Raw genomic sequence first — 16,241 nt, 5'->3', positions numbered from 1 at the left:
TATAATGTTATTGATATTCTAGATTACATCTCTTCACATTACTTACACATATTTATATTTAGGTTTACATTTAGAGTTTAATTATAGTTACATATCTTTATATATTTATAATATATTTCTATATTTCGATTTACATTTCTATAATACTTGCCTTGTTTAAAATAAAGCCCCTGTCTCTAACCAAATAAAAACCAAAGACATCCCTTCAGTTAAACCGTATTTAAAAGTTTAAAAATAATTTCATTTTTCATCATTATATTCACATGTACATTTCTATTTTTTACTATATTTATAGATTATCTAGTATAGAGAATGCCTTGAAGAACAGATCTGTCTTTATACTATATATTTATATTACTTATATTTATTTTGTATTAAATATTTATAGGTATCAGTAGATATATTATAGATTTGTATAGTTGGATTTATAGTTTTATATTATTTATATTTCTACTATTTATAAAAGAACCCAGCCTATAACCTAATAAAAACAAAAAAAAATCCCCAATTTCTTTTAAACTATAGTGAATATTTTTATATTTACAATCTCTACTCATATACATTTGTGTATATATATTAGACTCTATTTTCCATATATGATAGTATGTCACAATAACATACATTATATGATCGTTTTATATATTTATCTGTTTTCCATGTTTATGTTTACAGTTATAGTTTTAGATTTCCTTTCAAATTTATTTTTATTTCTCTTTTGACCTGTCTAGTAAACCATATCAACTCACTCACCTGACCCGTCAGAACCACAGAAATCCCGACGCGCCTCGGTCAGCGCCGGCGCGCAGGGCACGCTCGTCCCATCGCAGCACATCCAAACAAAACCTATTTCTGCTACTAACAAAGAACAAAGGCCCCACTACATTTCACCCCTTTAAAAACTCACAGAAACCCAACTGGAAATAAATTTTAAAATCCCTCTATAACTAGCCCAAACCCCCCCATCCATTCCAATCCTAAACTTCCTCCCAAACCAGTAGCTCAGAAACCCAAAAAACTCAAACACACATTGAAAATGAAATAACTGCTAATAAAAACAAAAACCCATGAAAAAATAAACCAAACCGACTCACTGAACTCAAAACTGTGCAACTGACCCTAAACATTACTACAAAAAGCCCCCAAAGCTCCACCTTTATGCTAACTCACAAATAAGAACAAATAATCTATAAAAACTATCTTAAAAATTAAAAAAAACTAATTAAAAGCATACAAATAAAAAATCTAAACTATTAAAATACTAAAAATACCACTACCCAAATTTTAAAAAATGTTGCCTATAAAAACCCACCATAAAAATGCCCCTGTCCCCAAAGATAAAACTAAACAAAACCCATCACACCAGAAATAAATCGGAACTTGGGAAAGCTAAAACCGTAACACTCAAGAAGTACACCATATCCCTTCTCGTACACCAGCTACAAACAGCATAAAACAATACAATCAATTACTAAAAACCACCTTTAAACCACGACCTTTTTAAGAAAACTTTCAACAATTTAAAAACGGCTTTTAACAAAAGCCATCTAATAAATTAACACCCAAAACTCCAGCAGCCGAGCTAGCCCTACCAAATCTCTCTGTTTATACATCCAATAAACAAAACCAAAATCCCAACAATATCCCAAGTCTATTAAAGAAACCTACTGAAATTAATCCTACTCAAATACAAACCAACCCATCCATAAAGTTAGCCTCACTCAAAAAGAAAACAATGACAGAGAGTTAATAATACCAAGAAATAAAGCAACACACCATACACCACCAACGAATATAATATTCAAGGAAAAAAACCACCTTTTTTTTTTTTTTAATTTTTTTTTTTTTAACTAACTTCTTTTATTAGCTAGAACAAAGGATTTTGCCAGGACTGTAACACTGTAACAACAACTTCTTCTCCTCCTTCCTCTTCTTCTGAAACGTCCCATCTCATTCCCAAATTCCTTACAACTTTTGAGTTTCAATCCAAGCAAAAAGCAAAACTCGTGCACGTGTGCGTCGGATGCTCCTGCCAGGTTCTCCATTGCACCCCACATCTTCTTACACGTTCAGTCTTCGTGCTGTCCTGCCGGGGTGAGTTTCAGAGAAGGATTGGCACATGTGAAGAGAGGATTTCCCTCCCTCCCTCCCCCCCCAGAGCCGGTTTCCTTAGCACATTTCAATAAATTCCAAGCCTGCAATGATGCACACTCGTCCCAAGGCTCACAGCAAGCACGCAGGAGCTCAGGCTTACTTGCTTCCATGGCTCTGTGCCTGAGACAGCTGAGGAAATTTCCCGTGACCCTCTGTTGCAATAAACTGGAATGCAAACTCGGCTCCATCTCAGAGCCTCAGTGGGAGGCAGGAGCACATCTGGCTGACCCACAAAAATCCTTTCTTGGGCGGCGGCACCGCGCTGGAAAGGGGAAACACGTGCTAGTGAACAGCAGCTCAGAAACAATTCTTGTCCAATGTTACCTGCTCTACTTGGCAGCTCACTAACACAAGTCTCATTTTATCACTGCAGGGAGAATTCTGTAGGAAAGTGTCTGATGAGCAGCGACAAGGGCTTCACTCCCTGCTACGCAGCCTGCAACACCCTTGAGAGAGCAGAGCAGCAAAATCACCAAACTCTTCTTGCCGTGGGGCAGGGTAGAAGATCACTGTGGGAGGCACATAAAAAGAGGGGAAATGGTCTATAAATGCACAGACATTTGATTTCAGAAGCCCAGAGATAAGGATGTTCTCTAGGAAGCCAGACGTGACATGATATTTCTAAGATTTTCTTCTTCATTGAAGGAAATCTATGTGTATATATACACACTTACAAATGATTGCATGAGTTTTTTTTTTTTTTTCTTTTGACGCTCCAAGAATGATTTCCCATCTTGAGTCACTCAGGAAGAAATGGCCCCTGTGACTCAGGACAGAAGGGCTGCCTGCTCTTTTGATCATGACAGCTTTTGGCTGTACCCGGGAAGCAGGAGCAGCAGCCAGAGCTGAGGCTCAGCAGAGGCTGACCCCGGCCAGCCCCTTCCTCACTTCCCTGTGTCACAACCCTTCCAGGCAGAAGGACGCAAAGCAGGTTACGATTTCTCTCCTAGATATGTTTTTCGAAAATAATACTTCCAGGGGTGATCACAACGGGGGCACAGAAAAACACAAAGAATGAAAAGTACCGTGTTTGGTGTTTTAGCAAACGGTGTGTCTTCCCTACCATGTCCGGAAGCTGGATCGATGCACCAAACTTTTCACTGCACCCTTGTCCTTGCTTCTGCGCCATCTTCACCAGCTGCTCTTGGGAAGTGCTTGTATTGCCCTGGAAAGGTGATCACCCTGCACGAAACTGGAGGCTGAGCTTTCGGCCTCTGGAGGAGGGAGCTGCGCCGTGGATCCCGTCCCGATGGCGCTGCAGACGCCAGCACCCGCGGGAGGACTGGGGGGACTCCGAGCTCCACCTCTCTCTGCCCAGGCCCTGGGGAAGATGGGGGAGCTATTCTTCAGAAGCATCGCCCCTGCAATCATCACCTCCATCAACATTCTGAGAGCGCTTTTGGTTTTAACAAAGAGCAACCCTGATTTGCCATTTGCAGATCACAATGGGAATGAACCTGGAAGACAAAACACAAGATCAATTCACAGCTGGACGTTCAAATCTTTTTCTCCAAAACCCAATCAACGTGCAGCTTTTCCCTTAAGCTGAAGTACGGACCAAAGTCATAGAATCGTTCAGGTCAGAAAGGACCTTCAGGCAGCGAAGATGAGCATTTAGGTGTGGCATGAAGCTTGGGGAGCACTGAAGAAGCTGTAAAAGTCAACTGATATTCTTTGGAAATTAAAAACAAAACGAAGTAATTAGCTAACAAGGAATCCTCTGCGGAAACGACACACGGGGCGGCCTGCGGGGGAGATGCCCGAAAGCCAAAGCTGCGCTTCAGTGGCATCTAAGGTGGGAATTTTGCAGAGTGCCTGTACACAAGTTTGTTTTCACTGGGATCAGTGAGCAGTGGCCACCGCAGAGCAGGAGGTGCTGTGGCTCAGAAGACCTGGCTGTGAAAAGTACAGGTTATTGTCCCCAAGCACATGCCAGCGGTCTGGAAAAGGGTGATCCGGCTTGACACTGCCGGTGTGCTTGCTAAAGGGGGGGAGCGGCTCAGTCCTCGTCACTCACCTGATGCTCCCAGTCGGGGCGCAGTCGAACGGCACCACTGGGCCGGGCTTCACCTCCCTGGCTATTTTCTGTGCAGGGAACTGCAATGCCATTGCAACTTTTCTGTTCTCGCATCATTCTTCTAGAAAAAAAAAAACAATACGTTGAAGGGGAAACTGCCTTGTCACCGTCCCAAAATCCTTTATCGCTTGTGGTAACCCACGGCACACTCCCTGCCCGCGTTATCTTCACCTTAACTCTGTTTACAAGTGCCGTGAATAAACCCAAATCCAACTGAGGAAGCTCCTCTTTCCTCACATTTCAATTCAAGGCTGGAACGATCACCTTGCAAAGAACTTTCCTCTACCGGTGCTAGATGCAAAAGAAAAAAAGCCAACCCAGGAATGCCTGCCACACCAGAGTACACAAAGCTGCTGCTGCTGCTTCCAATGGCTTAGGCTGAGGGCTTCTCTGTTCTTCTTTTGCCCTTCTCACGGGAAGGACTGGCTTTGACTGTCTTTGAACTAGCTACAGATACGAAAGATTTAGTAAACAAGTATTCTTTATCCCATTGCTCTTAAGAGTGTGTCCTGACAGATGTCTTCTTCCTCCTGAGGTTTAGACCCCTGTTTGATCTTTTTTTCTTTTCCCCCCGCTTTTTTCCCCCCCTTTATTCCCTGAAGCATTTCACACCATGATGGGCAAAGGCCCAGCAGGAATTAGACTGAACATTGGACACGGAGACAAAAGAAAAGGCTGGAAGTTACTCTTGCTCTCCAGGCTGGCACTGCCAGCTCCTGAGGGCTCAGTCAGGACAGTCAACATTTCTGAGAGTACCTGTACACAGGCGTGTGCAGACCTTGGGTCCTGCCGCGGCTCGCAGCTGCAGGCTCAGACACGCACGCCGAGCTCCTGGATCCTCCACGACAGAGCCGCCTCTCCCTGCTGATCCCGTGCTGTGCCTGCGGAGCAGGGAGGGAAGGAGAGGCACGCAGGGTAGCACAGTGGCAGTGCACAAGCTGCCAGGCCTCACCCATCGGACCTGCACCGAAGAGGAAATCTCACTTTTCAAAACTCTCCATCGTGCCATACAAAACACTGAATCCTTCCCAGTCTGGAAGGGACAGCCTGGCATGATGCCCCTCAGGTCACATCTTACATAAAGGGTTCTTCTTCTCCTGCACAATGCTCTATAGTCTACTTTTACTTTTTATCTTTCTATAGATATAAAAATACCTACAGAAACTATCGATATTCACCAAGCGACCTTCGATCGTAACAGCCAGGCCTCCGCATGACTGCGCTTAACTCCTGCTCAGCTCAGGGCATCTCCCTGTTCCTCAGGCTCCAGAAACCACTGAAACTCCCCTGTTTTCCCCGGGGGGCTGCCTGCTGGCAGCCGCCCTCCTCTCTCCAACGCGGTCACCTGCCAGGCTGTAATATTGACATTGTTGCGACTATCGAGTCATTGGAGACTCATCCACGCTTAAATCAAATAAACCCCCTACTTTTAAGCACTAAATTCCCTACCAAAGCACGCGTTTTACTGACGCGTACACGGGCATACCGGGCAGCTTATTTTCATTCGGAAAAATAAAATAAGCTTCCCCAGTACAAAAGCCCCCTCCAGCAGCAGCAGAGGATGCACCCTGAGTACCTCGGCGAAGAGAGGCCACCACGCCAGTGCCCGTCAGCGGCCCCCCAAAACCCGCCCGCCCGCCCGCGGCGCTGCCGAGCCCACAGCCCGCCAGCCCCGCACCGGAACCACCGCGGAAAGCCCCGACGGGCCGGCGCCGCCACGGGGGCGCCGTGCGGGCAGCGCAGCGAACGGACCGCGAGCCTCGACTGCGCCCCCCCTTCGTGCCGCCATCTTGGGAAGGTCACCCGGCTCCCGGCCGAGCCTCTCCCGAGTCCCGGGACGGCGGCGGCTGCGGGTCCCCGGCAGAGAGAGGCCCTCCGTGCCATTGCCTGTCGGCGCCCGCCCGCCACCCGCCCGCCAGCGGCGCCACTGACCCAGGGCCCGTGTGCCCGGCGCTGCATACCTCACGGAAAATCCCGCCGGGCCGGCGGGCAGGCAGTCTGGTATACAGACCGCGGTGCTCCTTTTTCCCGCCCTTTTGGCCGCCATCTTGGGAAGGTCAAGCGCGTCCCGGCCGAGCCGCCCCCCAGGGCGCGATGGCGCGCGGGCCTCGGCACGGACGCGTCCCGGCCGCTGCCCGTCCGGGGGGCGGGACCGCGCTCGGCTGCGGGCGGGGAAGGCGGGCAAAAAACCGGTTGCCATCCCCCAGAAAATCCTCTGAAATAAACGCCGAAAACCTGCCTCTTACCCAACAGGAACGAAACAAGCGCCCTTTCTTTAAAACCCTATTTAAATCTATTTTAGATTTAAATGTTTCATGTTCACATTCACATGCATCTTTATACCGGACATTGATGCGTTAGGTAATTTGTATAATATATTACATCTACTCCTATGGTTTGTATTTATTTATGTTTTGCGTTTTGATACATATCTGTCTATATCGATTGTATATTTCTTTCTTTAGATTTCTATTTATATAATACTTCTATTATTCAAAATAAAAACCCTGTCTCTAACAAAATAAATACAACCCCCCCTTATTTTAAACGCCATTGAAATATTTTTATTTCTACTTCCTATAATTATATTCACATATGATTCTTTCGTTTCTTTTGATGCATTATAATAGTGATTACATATAAGACATATAATATTCTAAAAAAGTATTTAAATTATTATTTCTATTATGTATCATATCTACTGCTACAACTGATTTTTTCTTATATTTTTAAATTTTATATATATCTGTATGTATTTATGATATATTTCTATCCTAAGATTTCCCCCTTTATATTATTTGTATCTCAAATTTTTACAATCAAAACTCTGCCTATTGACAAAAAAAACCCCGCTTTACTATTTAAAAATATTTTTATATTTATAATTTTCATATTTATATTTATAATTTCTTATATAGTATACGATAACATATTGATGTACTCTACTTATATATATCCAATACATATTTCCTATAATCTATTATCATAAGATATATACAGTATTACTTGTATTATGTATTGTATCGGTTTTTATTATTCTGTATTTATAATTATCTTATATTGTTATATATGTCTGCATATATTTGTCATCCATTTCTATATTTATATTTTGATTGGGGCTTTGTTTCTATTTATAATCTAGATCTTTAGATATCTATAAACATATATAATACTCTGTATTAAAAATTATAATAGCTTATTGTAATATATAATGATTCATGTTACATGTTTCACTTTTATATATTCGGTCTATATTTAAATTTTAAGGGGTTTTATTCCCATTTTTATACATCTATTTGTTTTGTTTCATTATCGTTATAGTTATAATTTTACAGTTAAAATCCAATTCCTAAATAATAGGACAAAACAAACAGCATCAAATTCCCACCAATATCCTCCAAAAGCATCCAGATACCTCCACCAGCCAACCGACGGCCAGCAAAAAGCCACACAACGCTCTTTGCCGTAACAATTCTCATCACATCAGAAAAATGCAACGAATATAAAAGAAAACCCAATAGAAACGCACACAGCAAATCACAAAAACTACGAGGAAAAATTCAAACCACCTTACTAAACTCCAAACAGTGCCAATGACCCTGAACTTTACTTAAAAAAAAAAAAAAAAAAGAAAAAAAATTCTACCTCTACACTAAGTCAAAGAATAACCAATACTCTGTAAAAATAACTTTAAAAACCGAACTAATTAACGAAATAGAAAAAAATCTCAACCACTACAAAATAAGAAAATAACTACCCAAATAAAAAAAACTACTTAAAAAGACCCACCCTATAAATACCCATGTTCCAAAAAAAAACCCCTGATAAACAACACCCAAATATATCAAAGGCCAAAAAAAAAAAAAAAAAAAAAAAAAAGCACCACCAAAAAAACCCAACCAAAAACCCAACCGAAAACTTAAATTTAAATAAACTTAAATTTACAACAACAACAAAAAAATCCTAACTGAATCAACCCATAGTGCCTCAATCTATCAAAATAAAACGCCGCCTAGAAATGAACACAAAGCCTAAAAAGAAACGGAACCATAAACAATATCTCCCAAATGATCCGTCACAATAAAACGTACGCTACAATCGAACAAACCAAATAAATGAAAGCCCTGTAAGACGATAAACACAAACGCAATTATCAATATCTTTAAAACCCCGCTGCTATTAACTACCTGACGCTACCTCAAGCCCACCAGAACAAACGCTACACACTCACGCTACTAAAAGCCACCACAACAGAATTAAACGCCTAACCTCTACTTCACGCTACGACCCATAAAAACCATCGCACACCTTTAGAAAACATCGCACACCCCGGCAAAAAAAAAAAAAAAAAAAAAAAAAAAAAAAAAAAAAAAAAAAATCCGACAACAAAACTCCATTCAAAACAAACCTTTATCGTCACCACCTGAACCGAGATCCACAGCATTCAGGAAAAACACCCTATCCCTTAGCATCCAGCAACTGCAACCTGCGAACGCTGCGAGAGCTGGAGGTGCCCGCAATTGTACCCCGAAACGGACGCCGCGGGCGGGGCTCACCTCGCTTCAACAAGGGCGAATAAACGTGTGTTCTCCCCTTCAGTTTCATCCCCTGTCATAACAGAAAATAAGGGGTTCTCCTCAAATGAAAGCCTTCAACTGATGGCAAAGAGGGATTTTGACCCCAATTCGAACACTCGAGAAGGAGGGACAACAGGGCTGCCCCCTCAATTTAAACCTTAGGATGATGAAAATGGGGTGGCTGCCTTCAAATCAAACTCACAATACGACCACGATATTTTTCCAATTGCCCTTAAAACAGAACGCAGGGATTCCCTGTCGCCCCTGTGATACCCCTAACAGCCTGGAAAAGGCAGGTTTTCCTTCAATCAACACCCTTAAAACCGCAAGTGAAGGGGGATCCCCCCCCGGTTCAAACACAGACAATAACAGAAGAGTAGCTGCTTCCCTCTCCTTAATTTCTTTTGTCCTCATAAGCTCCATTTTTGTTCCTGGGGAACCGGGGAGGGACTGGCAAGATGAAATTGAGAAGGGAAAGGACAAAAGTCCCCGCTCCGAGTCCACACGGGCTCACCTGCTCGGCTGCCGCTTCCCGGCACAAAGCTCTGTCTCTCGGCACCTCCTTTAAGCAACGCTCCGCGTATCCAAGCGCGCATCCTGGTGCTCCCCCAGACCCCGGGAGAAGCTCTCACCGTCCTTCCACGAGACAGCCCCGGGAACGCCGCTACTCAGCAGCAGCACCATGCAAAAGGGAGCTGAGGCAAACCCTCCCCCTAAAACAGACCCCGGCAGGAGCCGGCCCCTCCTCATCCTCACACTCACACCTGGGGCTGCTCCGAGCCCTCATCATCGTCACACTCACACCTGGCGCTGGTGCCACTCTCCAACAGCGCCTCTCGGTGACCAGCGCAGAGCCCGCTTCTCACAGACCCAGAGCAAACAGAAATCTGCTACGGGTGTTGGCTTTTCTCATTCCGTCTGGTTCCACAACTAAAACGCGTTCGTGCGCTGATGGCATTGAGAGAAAGCTTTCCAGGGGAGAGAACTGTCATTCAGGTAGCACGCTTTGATACACCTTCAGAAAAAGCAGAATCAGCGCCAACTCCTAAGACCCCTGCTGAGGAACCCAGCCCTCCTTGGGACACCCAATGCACCTCGAAAAAGGAGGGGAGAAGTTCTTGTGCTGAACTCGGCACGGTTCGTCTAAACTCGGTCCTATTCGGTTCTTCGGCTGCACTCGGCAATTTTCGTCCACCCCCGGCTATTTTCGGTTCTTCGGCTGCACTCGGCTATTTCCGTCCACACTCGGCTATTTTCGGTTCTTCGGCTCCACTCGGCTCTTTCCGTCTACACTCGGCTATTTTCGGTTCTTCGGCTCCACTCGGCTATTGCCGGCTAACCTCGGGGGGCTGCAGTACCGCGCTCTGCCCACCAGGCGGCTAAAAAGCAAAAAAAAGTCAACAAAGAACAACCCAAGCCTTTCTTTTAAACAATATTTAAATATATTTTATTTTCAAATTTTTCATGTTTATACCCAAATTTCGATTTAGAATGTATATTGATGCATAATGTTGATTTCTATATTTATAATTTTCTATTGATATATACATTTATATTCTATATTTAATCGATTCCTATTACTTAGATTTATTAATATATTTTACATATTGATTATATATTTCTGGTTAAGATTTTATAATTCTGTAACAATCATATGATTTCAAATAAAACCCCTGCCTCTACCCAAATAAAAGCCAAAAAGAACCCCTTTCTTTTAAACTTTATTTAATTTTTTTAAAATTACATTTTTCATATTTATACTCCCATTTACAGTTTAAATGTGTATTCATGTATAGTGTCATTTGTGTTCTATATTACATCTCTTCCTATTATATTTATTTCTATTTTATATTTCTCTATCTATATATTTATATCCTGATTATATATTTCTATATTTAGAAATAGACAAAAATAATATCTATATTCATATTATTTAAAACAAAACCCCTGCCTCTAACCCAATAAAAACGAAAAAAAAAAAAAACCAAACCACCAACCCTTTGTTGTAAAAAATATTTGAATTTTTTTTTTTAGATTTATATTCATTTCTATTTAAAATGTATATTGATGTACAACGTTTATTTGTACATTTATGTTTATCGTTTTCTATCGGTCTATAAATTTATATTCTATATTACATACATTCCTATTGTTTATATTTATTTATATATTTTTATACATATGTTTTTATCTTGATTATATATGTCTGGTTAAGTTTTTTACTTCTGTAACACTTCTATTATTTAAAAAAATAAACCTGCCTCGAACCAAATAAAAGCCGAGAAGAACCACTTTTTTTTAACTGTATTTAATTTTTTTTTTACTTATGGTTTTTATATTTAGACTCACATTTACATTTCCAATGTATATTCATGTATATATTAATTATTTGTGCTCTCTATTACTTCTCTTCCTATTATTTCTATTGATTTATACTTTATATCTACATTTATATCCTGATTATATAGTTCTAGATTTAGAAATAGAAAACAATAATATCTATATTCATATTATTTAAAATAAAAGCCCTGCCTCTAACCAAATAAAAACGAAAAGAACCCTTTCTTTTAACCTATATTTACATATCTTTATATTTACAATTTTCATATTTATATACACATTCATACGAATTAATTATTTTGCCGCCTAATATTATTTATATTCTAAATGACACCTCTTCATATTACTTACATATATTCATATTTAAATTTAAATTTATCGTTTAGTTATAGGTGTATATCTTGATACATTTATTTTATCTTTCTCTATTTAGATATAGAAAATATTTCTAAAATATTTACATTATTTAAAATAAAACCCTTGCCTCTAACCAAATGAAAACCAGAAACACCCCTTTATTTACAACCTATTTAAAGATTTAAAAATAATTTTGTTCTGCATAATTATATTTACATGTCCATTTATAATTTTTATTCGTTATATTTATAGATGTGATATATAGTCTAGAGAAAACCTTTTGATCTATCAGATATATTATTTTTATAATAGGTATTTCTATAAGTTTAGTTTATTTATATTAGATATTTACAGGTATCGGTATATATAGTATATATTTGTATAGTCGGATTTATATTTTTATATTATTTATATTTATATTATTTTTCAAAAACTCCAGCCTATAACCTAATAAAAACCAAAAAAGCCCCAATTTATTTTCAACGACATTTAAATATTTTTCTGTTTACGATCCCTATTTCTATCTCTTTGTACAGATCTCTATCCCTCTACCGCCCTTTTTGCGGTCGCTTCCAACGCCGGGGATGGGCAGGGCGCTGGCTCGGGGGGGCTGCAGTACCGCTCTCTGTCCACAAGGCGGCAGACTTACCGGGAGGGGCGCTCTTCGATTTTCCCGCCCTTTATGCCGCCACCTTGAGAAGGTCAAGCGAGTCCGCGACATCCGCGACACTCCACTCCCAACATGGCGGCCAAACGAGGACCCCCCCCCCCCCCCCACCGTGAGGCGTTTACGCAGATGCCTGTCAGAAACACGCCAAATTACAACCGTCCGCGACTCACCTGAGCTCACAGCCCGCGTCCGAGGCACTTGATACGCCACAAAAAATCCCGCCGTGGCCGCGCAGGCGTCAGGGTGCTGTGCAGGCAGTCCGGTTAGACGGACCGCGGGGCCTTCTTTTTCCCGCCCTTTTGCACCGCCATCTTGAGAAGGTCAGAGAAAGTCCGCGACATTCGCGACACGCCACTCCCAACATGGCGGCAGCGGGGATGCCCGCCCGTGCCGGGCTGCAGTACCGCGCTCTGCCCACAAGGCGGCAGCACCGCCGCGCGCCCCAGCCGGGGGCAGCCGCGCGCCTTGGGGCTGCGGGCAGGGAAGGCGGCGAGAGAGAACAGGGGCGGCCCCCGCCGAAAACTCCTCTGAAAGAAATGCCAAAAAATAAGCCGGAAGAAATTAAACCCTGCCTCTCACCCAATAAGAAACAAAAAGAACAACACAAAACAAAAAAAACCCCAAAAACCAGCCCAAACCCGAACATTCCTTTAAAACAGTATCTATTTTACTTTTTATATTTTTTCATATTTATATTCACATTTATATCTATCATGTATATATTGGTGTATCATGTAATTTAACAATTTATACTTACAAATTTCTATTTAGATAGAAATTGAATTTCTAGATTTCATCTGTTCCCATTACTTAGGTTTATTTCTATGGTTTTATACATGTTTTTATATACTGATTAGATATTTCGGGTTAAGATTTTTACTTCTGTAACACTTACATGATTTCTAATTAAACCCCTGCCTTTACCCAAACAAAAGCCAAAAAGAACCCCTTTCCATTAAAATGTATTTCATTATTTTTTATTTTATTTTTCATATTTATACTCATATACATATATATATCTTAATGTATGGTGTCATTTGTGTTCTATATTACACCTCTTCCTATTATCTATATATATTTCTAGCTTATATTTCTATATCTGTATTTTCATATCTTCTTTCTATATTTCTATATTTAGAAATATCAAACAATAATATCTATATTCATATTATTTAAAACAAAAACCCTGCCTCACACCAAATAAAAAAAGACCTTTCTTTTAAATTATATTTTTTATAGTAATATTTTTTGTATTGATTTTCCCATTTATATTTATAATTTCAATTGCCCTATAATGTTATTGATATTCTAGATTACATCTCTTCACATTACTTACACATATTTATATTTAGGTTTACATTTAGAGTTTAATTATAGTTACATATCTTTATATATTTATAATATATTTCTATATTTCGATTTACATTTCTATAATACTTGCCTTGTTTAAAATAAAGCCCCTGTCTCTAACCAAATAAAAACCAAAGACATCCCTTCAGTTAAACCGTATTTAAAAGTTTAAAAATAATTTCATTTTTCATCATTATATTCACATGTACATTTCTATTTTTTACTATATTTATAGATTATCTAGTATAGAGAATGCCTTGAAGAACAGATCTGTCTTTATACTATATATTTATATTACTTATATTTATTTTGTATTAAATATTTATAGGTATCAGTAGATATATTATAGATTTGTATAGTTGGATTTATAGTTTTATATTATTTATATTTCTACTATTTATAAAAGAACCCAGCCTATAACCTAATAAAAACAAAAAAAAATCCCCAATTTCTTTTAAACTATAGTGAATATTTTTATATTTACAATCTCTACTCATATACATTTGTGTATATATATTAGACTCTATTTTCCATATATGATAGTATGTCACAATAACATACATTATATGATCGTTTTATATATTTATCTGTTTTCCATGTTTATGTTTACAGTTATAGTTTTAGATTTCCTTTCAAATTTATTTTTATTTCTCTTTTGACCTGTCTAGTAAACCATATCAACTCACTCACCTGACCCGTCAGAACCACAGAAATCCCGACGCGCCTCGGTCAGCGCCGGCGCGCAGGGCACGCTCGTCCCATCGCAGCACATCCAAACAAAACCTATTTCTGCTACTAACAAAGAACAAAGGCCCCACTACATTTCACCCCTTTAAAAACTCACAGAAACCCAACTGGAAATAAATTTTAAAATCCCTCTATAACTAGCCCAAACCCCCCCATCCATTCCAATCCTAAACTTCCTCCCAAACCAGTAGCTCAGAAACCCAAAAAACTCAAACACACATTGAAAATGAAATAACTGCTAATAAAAACAAAAACCCATGAAAAAATAAACCAAACCGACTCACTGAACTCAAAACTGTGCAACTGACCCTAAACATTACTACAAAAAGCCCCCAAAGCTCCACCTTTATGCTAACTCACAAATAAGAACAAATAATCTATAAAAACTATCTTAAAAATTAAAAAAAACTAATTAAAAGCATACAAATAAAAAATCTAAACTATTAAAATACTAAAAATACCACTACCCAAATTTTAAAAAATGTTGCCTATAAAAACCCACCATAAAAATGCCCCTGTCCCCAAAGATAAAACTAAACAAAACCCATCACACCAGAAATAAATCGGAACTTGGGAAAGCTAAAACCGTAACACTCAAGAAGTACACCATATCCCTTCTCGTACACCAGCTACAAACAGCATAAAACAATACAATCAATTACTAAAAACCACCTTTAAACCACGACCTTTTTAAGAAAACTTTCAACAATTTAAAAACGGCTTTTAACAAAAGCCATCTAATAAATTAACACCCAAAACTCCAGCAGCCGAGCTAGCCCTACCAAATCTCTCTGTTTATACATCCAATAAACAAAACCAAAATCCCAACAATATCCCAAGTCTATTAAAGAAACCTACTGAAATTAATCCTACTCAAATACAAACCAACCCATCCATAAAGTTAGCCTCACTCAAAAAGAAAACAATGACAGAGAGTTAATAATACCAAGAAATAAAGCAACACACCATACACCACCAACGAATATAATATTCAAGGAAAAAAACCACCTTTTTTTTTTTTTTAATTTTTTTTTTTTTAACTAACTTCTTTTATTAGCTAGAACAAAGGATTTTGCCAGGACTGTAACACTGTAACAACAACTTCTTCTCCTCCTTCCTCTTCTTCTGAAACGTCCCATCTCATTCCCAAATTCCTTACAACTTTTGAGTTTCAATCCAAGCAAAAAGCAAAACTCGTGCACGTGTGCGTCGGATGCTCCTGCCAGGTTCTCCATTGCACCCCACATCTTCTTACACGTTCAGTCTTCGTGCTGTCCTGCCGGGGTGAGTTTCAGAGAAGGATTGGCACATGTGAAGAGAGGATTTCCCTCCCTCCCTCCCCCCCCAGAGCCGGTTTCCTTAGCACATTTCAATAAATTCCAAGCCTGCAATGATGCACACTCGTCCCAAGGCTCACAGCAAGCACGCAGGAGCTCAGGCTTACTTGCTTCCATGGCTCTGTGCCTGAGACAGCTGAGGAAATTTCCCGTGACCCTCTGTTGCAATAAACTGGAATGCAAACTCGGCTCCATCTCAGAGCCTCAGTGGGAGGCAGGAGCACATCTGGCTGACCCACAAAAATCCTTTCTTGGGCGGCGGCACCGCGCTGGAAAGGGGAAACACGTGCTAGTGAACAGCAGCTCAGAAACAATTCTTGTCCAATGTTACCTGCTCTACTTGGCAGCTCACTAACACAAGTCTCATTTTATCACTGCAGGGAGAATTCTGTAGGAAAGTGTCTGATGAGCAGCGACAAGGGCTTCACTCCCTGCTACGCAGCCTGCAACACCCTTGAGAGAGCAGAGCAGCAAAATCACCAAACTCTTCTTGCCGTGGGGCAGGGTAGAAGATCACTGTGGGAGGCACATAAAAAGAGGGGAAATGGTCTATAAATGCACAGACATTTGATTTCAGAAGCCCAGAGATAAGGATGTTCTCTAGGAAGCCAGACGTGACATGATATTTCTAAGAT

The 16,241-nt window shown here is 40.2% G+C and overlaps 2 long non-coding RNA genes across 2 annotated transcripts; both read right to left on the bottom strand.

The window, feature by feature from the left end:
• Positions 1–1,969: 1,969 nt before the first annotated feature.
• LOC132328143 (uncharacterized) lies at positions 1,970–2,469 on the bottom strand. Its single transcript, XR_009486702.1, has 2 exons — positions 2,252–2,469; positions 1,970–2,083 (listed from the first exon to the last, which is right to left on the bottom strand). It is a non-coding gene; the product is annotated as an uncharacterized LOC132328143 (long non-coding RNA).
• Positions 2,470–15,431: 12,962 nt separating this feature from the next.
• LOC132328142 (uncharacterized) lies at positions 15,432–15,931 on the bottom strand. The gene is made up of 2 exons (XR_009486701.1): positions 15,714–15,931; positions 15,432–15,545 (listed from the first exon to the last, which is right to left on the bottom strand). It is a non-coding gene; the product is annotated as an uncharacterized LOC132328142 (long non-coding RNA).
• Between the last annotated feature and the right edge of the window lie 310 nt (positions 15,932–16,241).

The sequence above is a fragment of the Haemorhous mexicanus genome, chromosome 5, assembly GCF_027477595.1.
Source record: "Haemorhous mexicanus isolate bHaeMex1 chromosome 5, bHaeMex1.pri, whole genome shotgun sequence".
Classification (NCBI taxonomy): domain Eukaryota; kingdom Metazoa; phylum Chordata; class Aves; order Passeriformes; family Fringillidae; genus Haemorhous; species Haemorhous mexicanus.
This window is presented reverse-complemented; position numbering and strand designations above follow the sequence as displayed.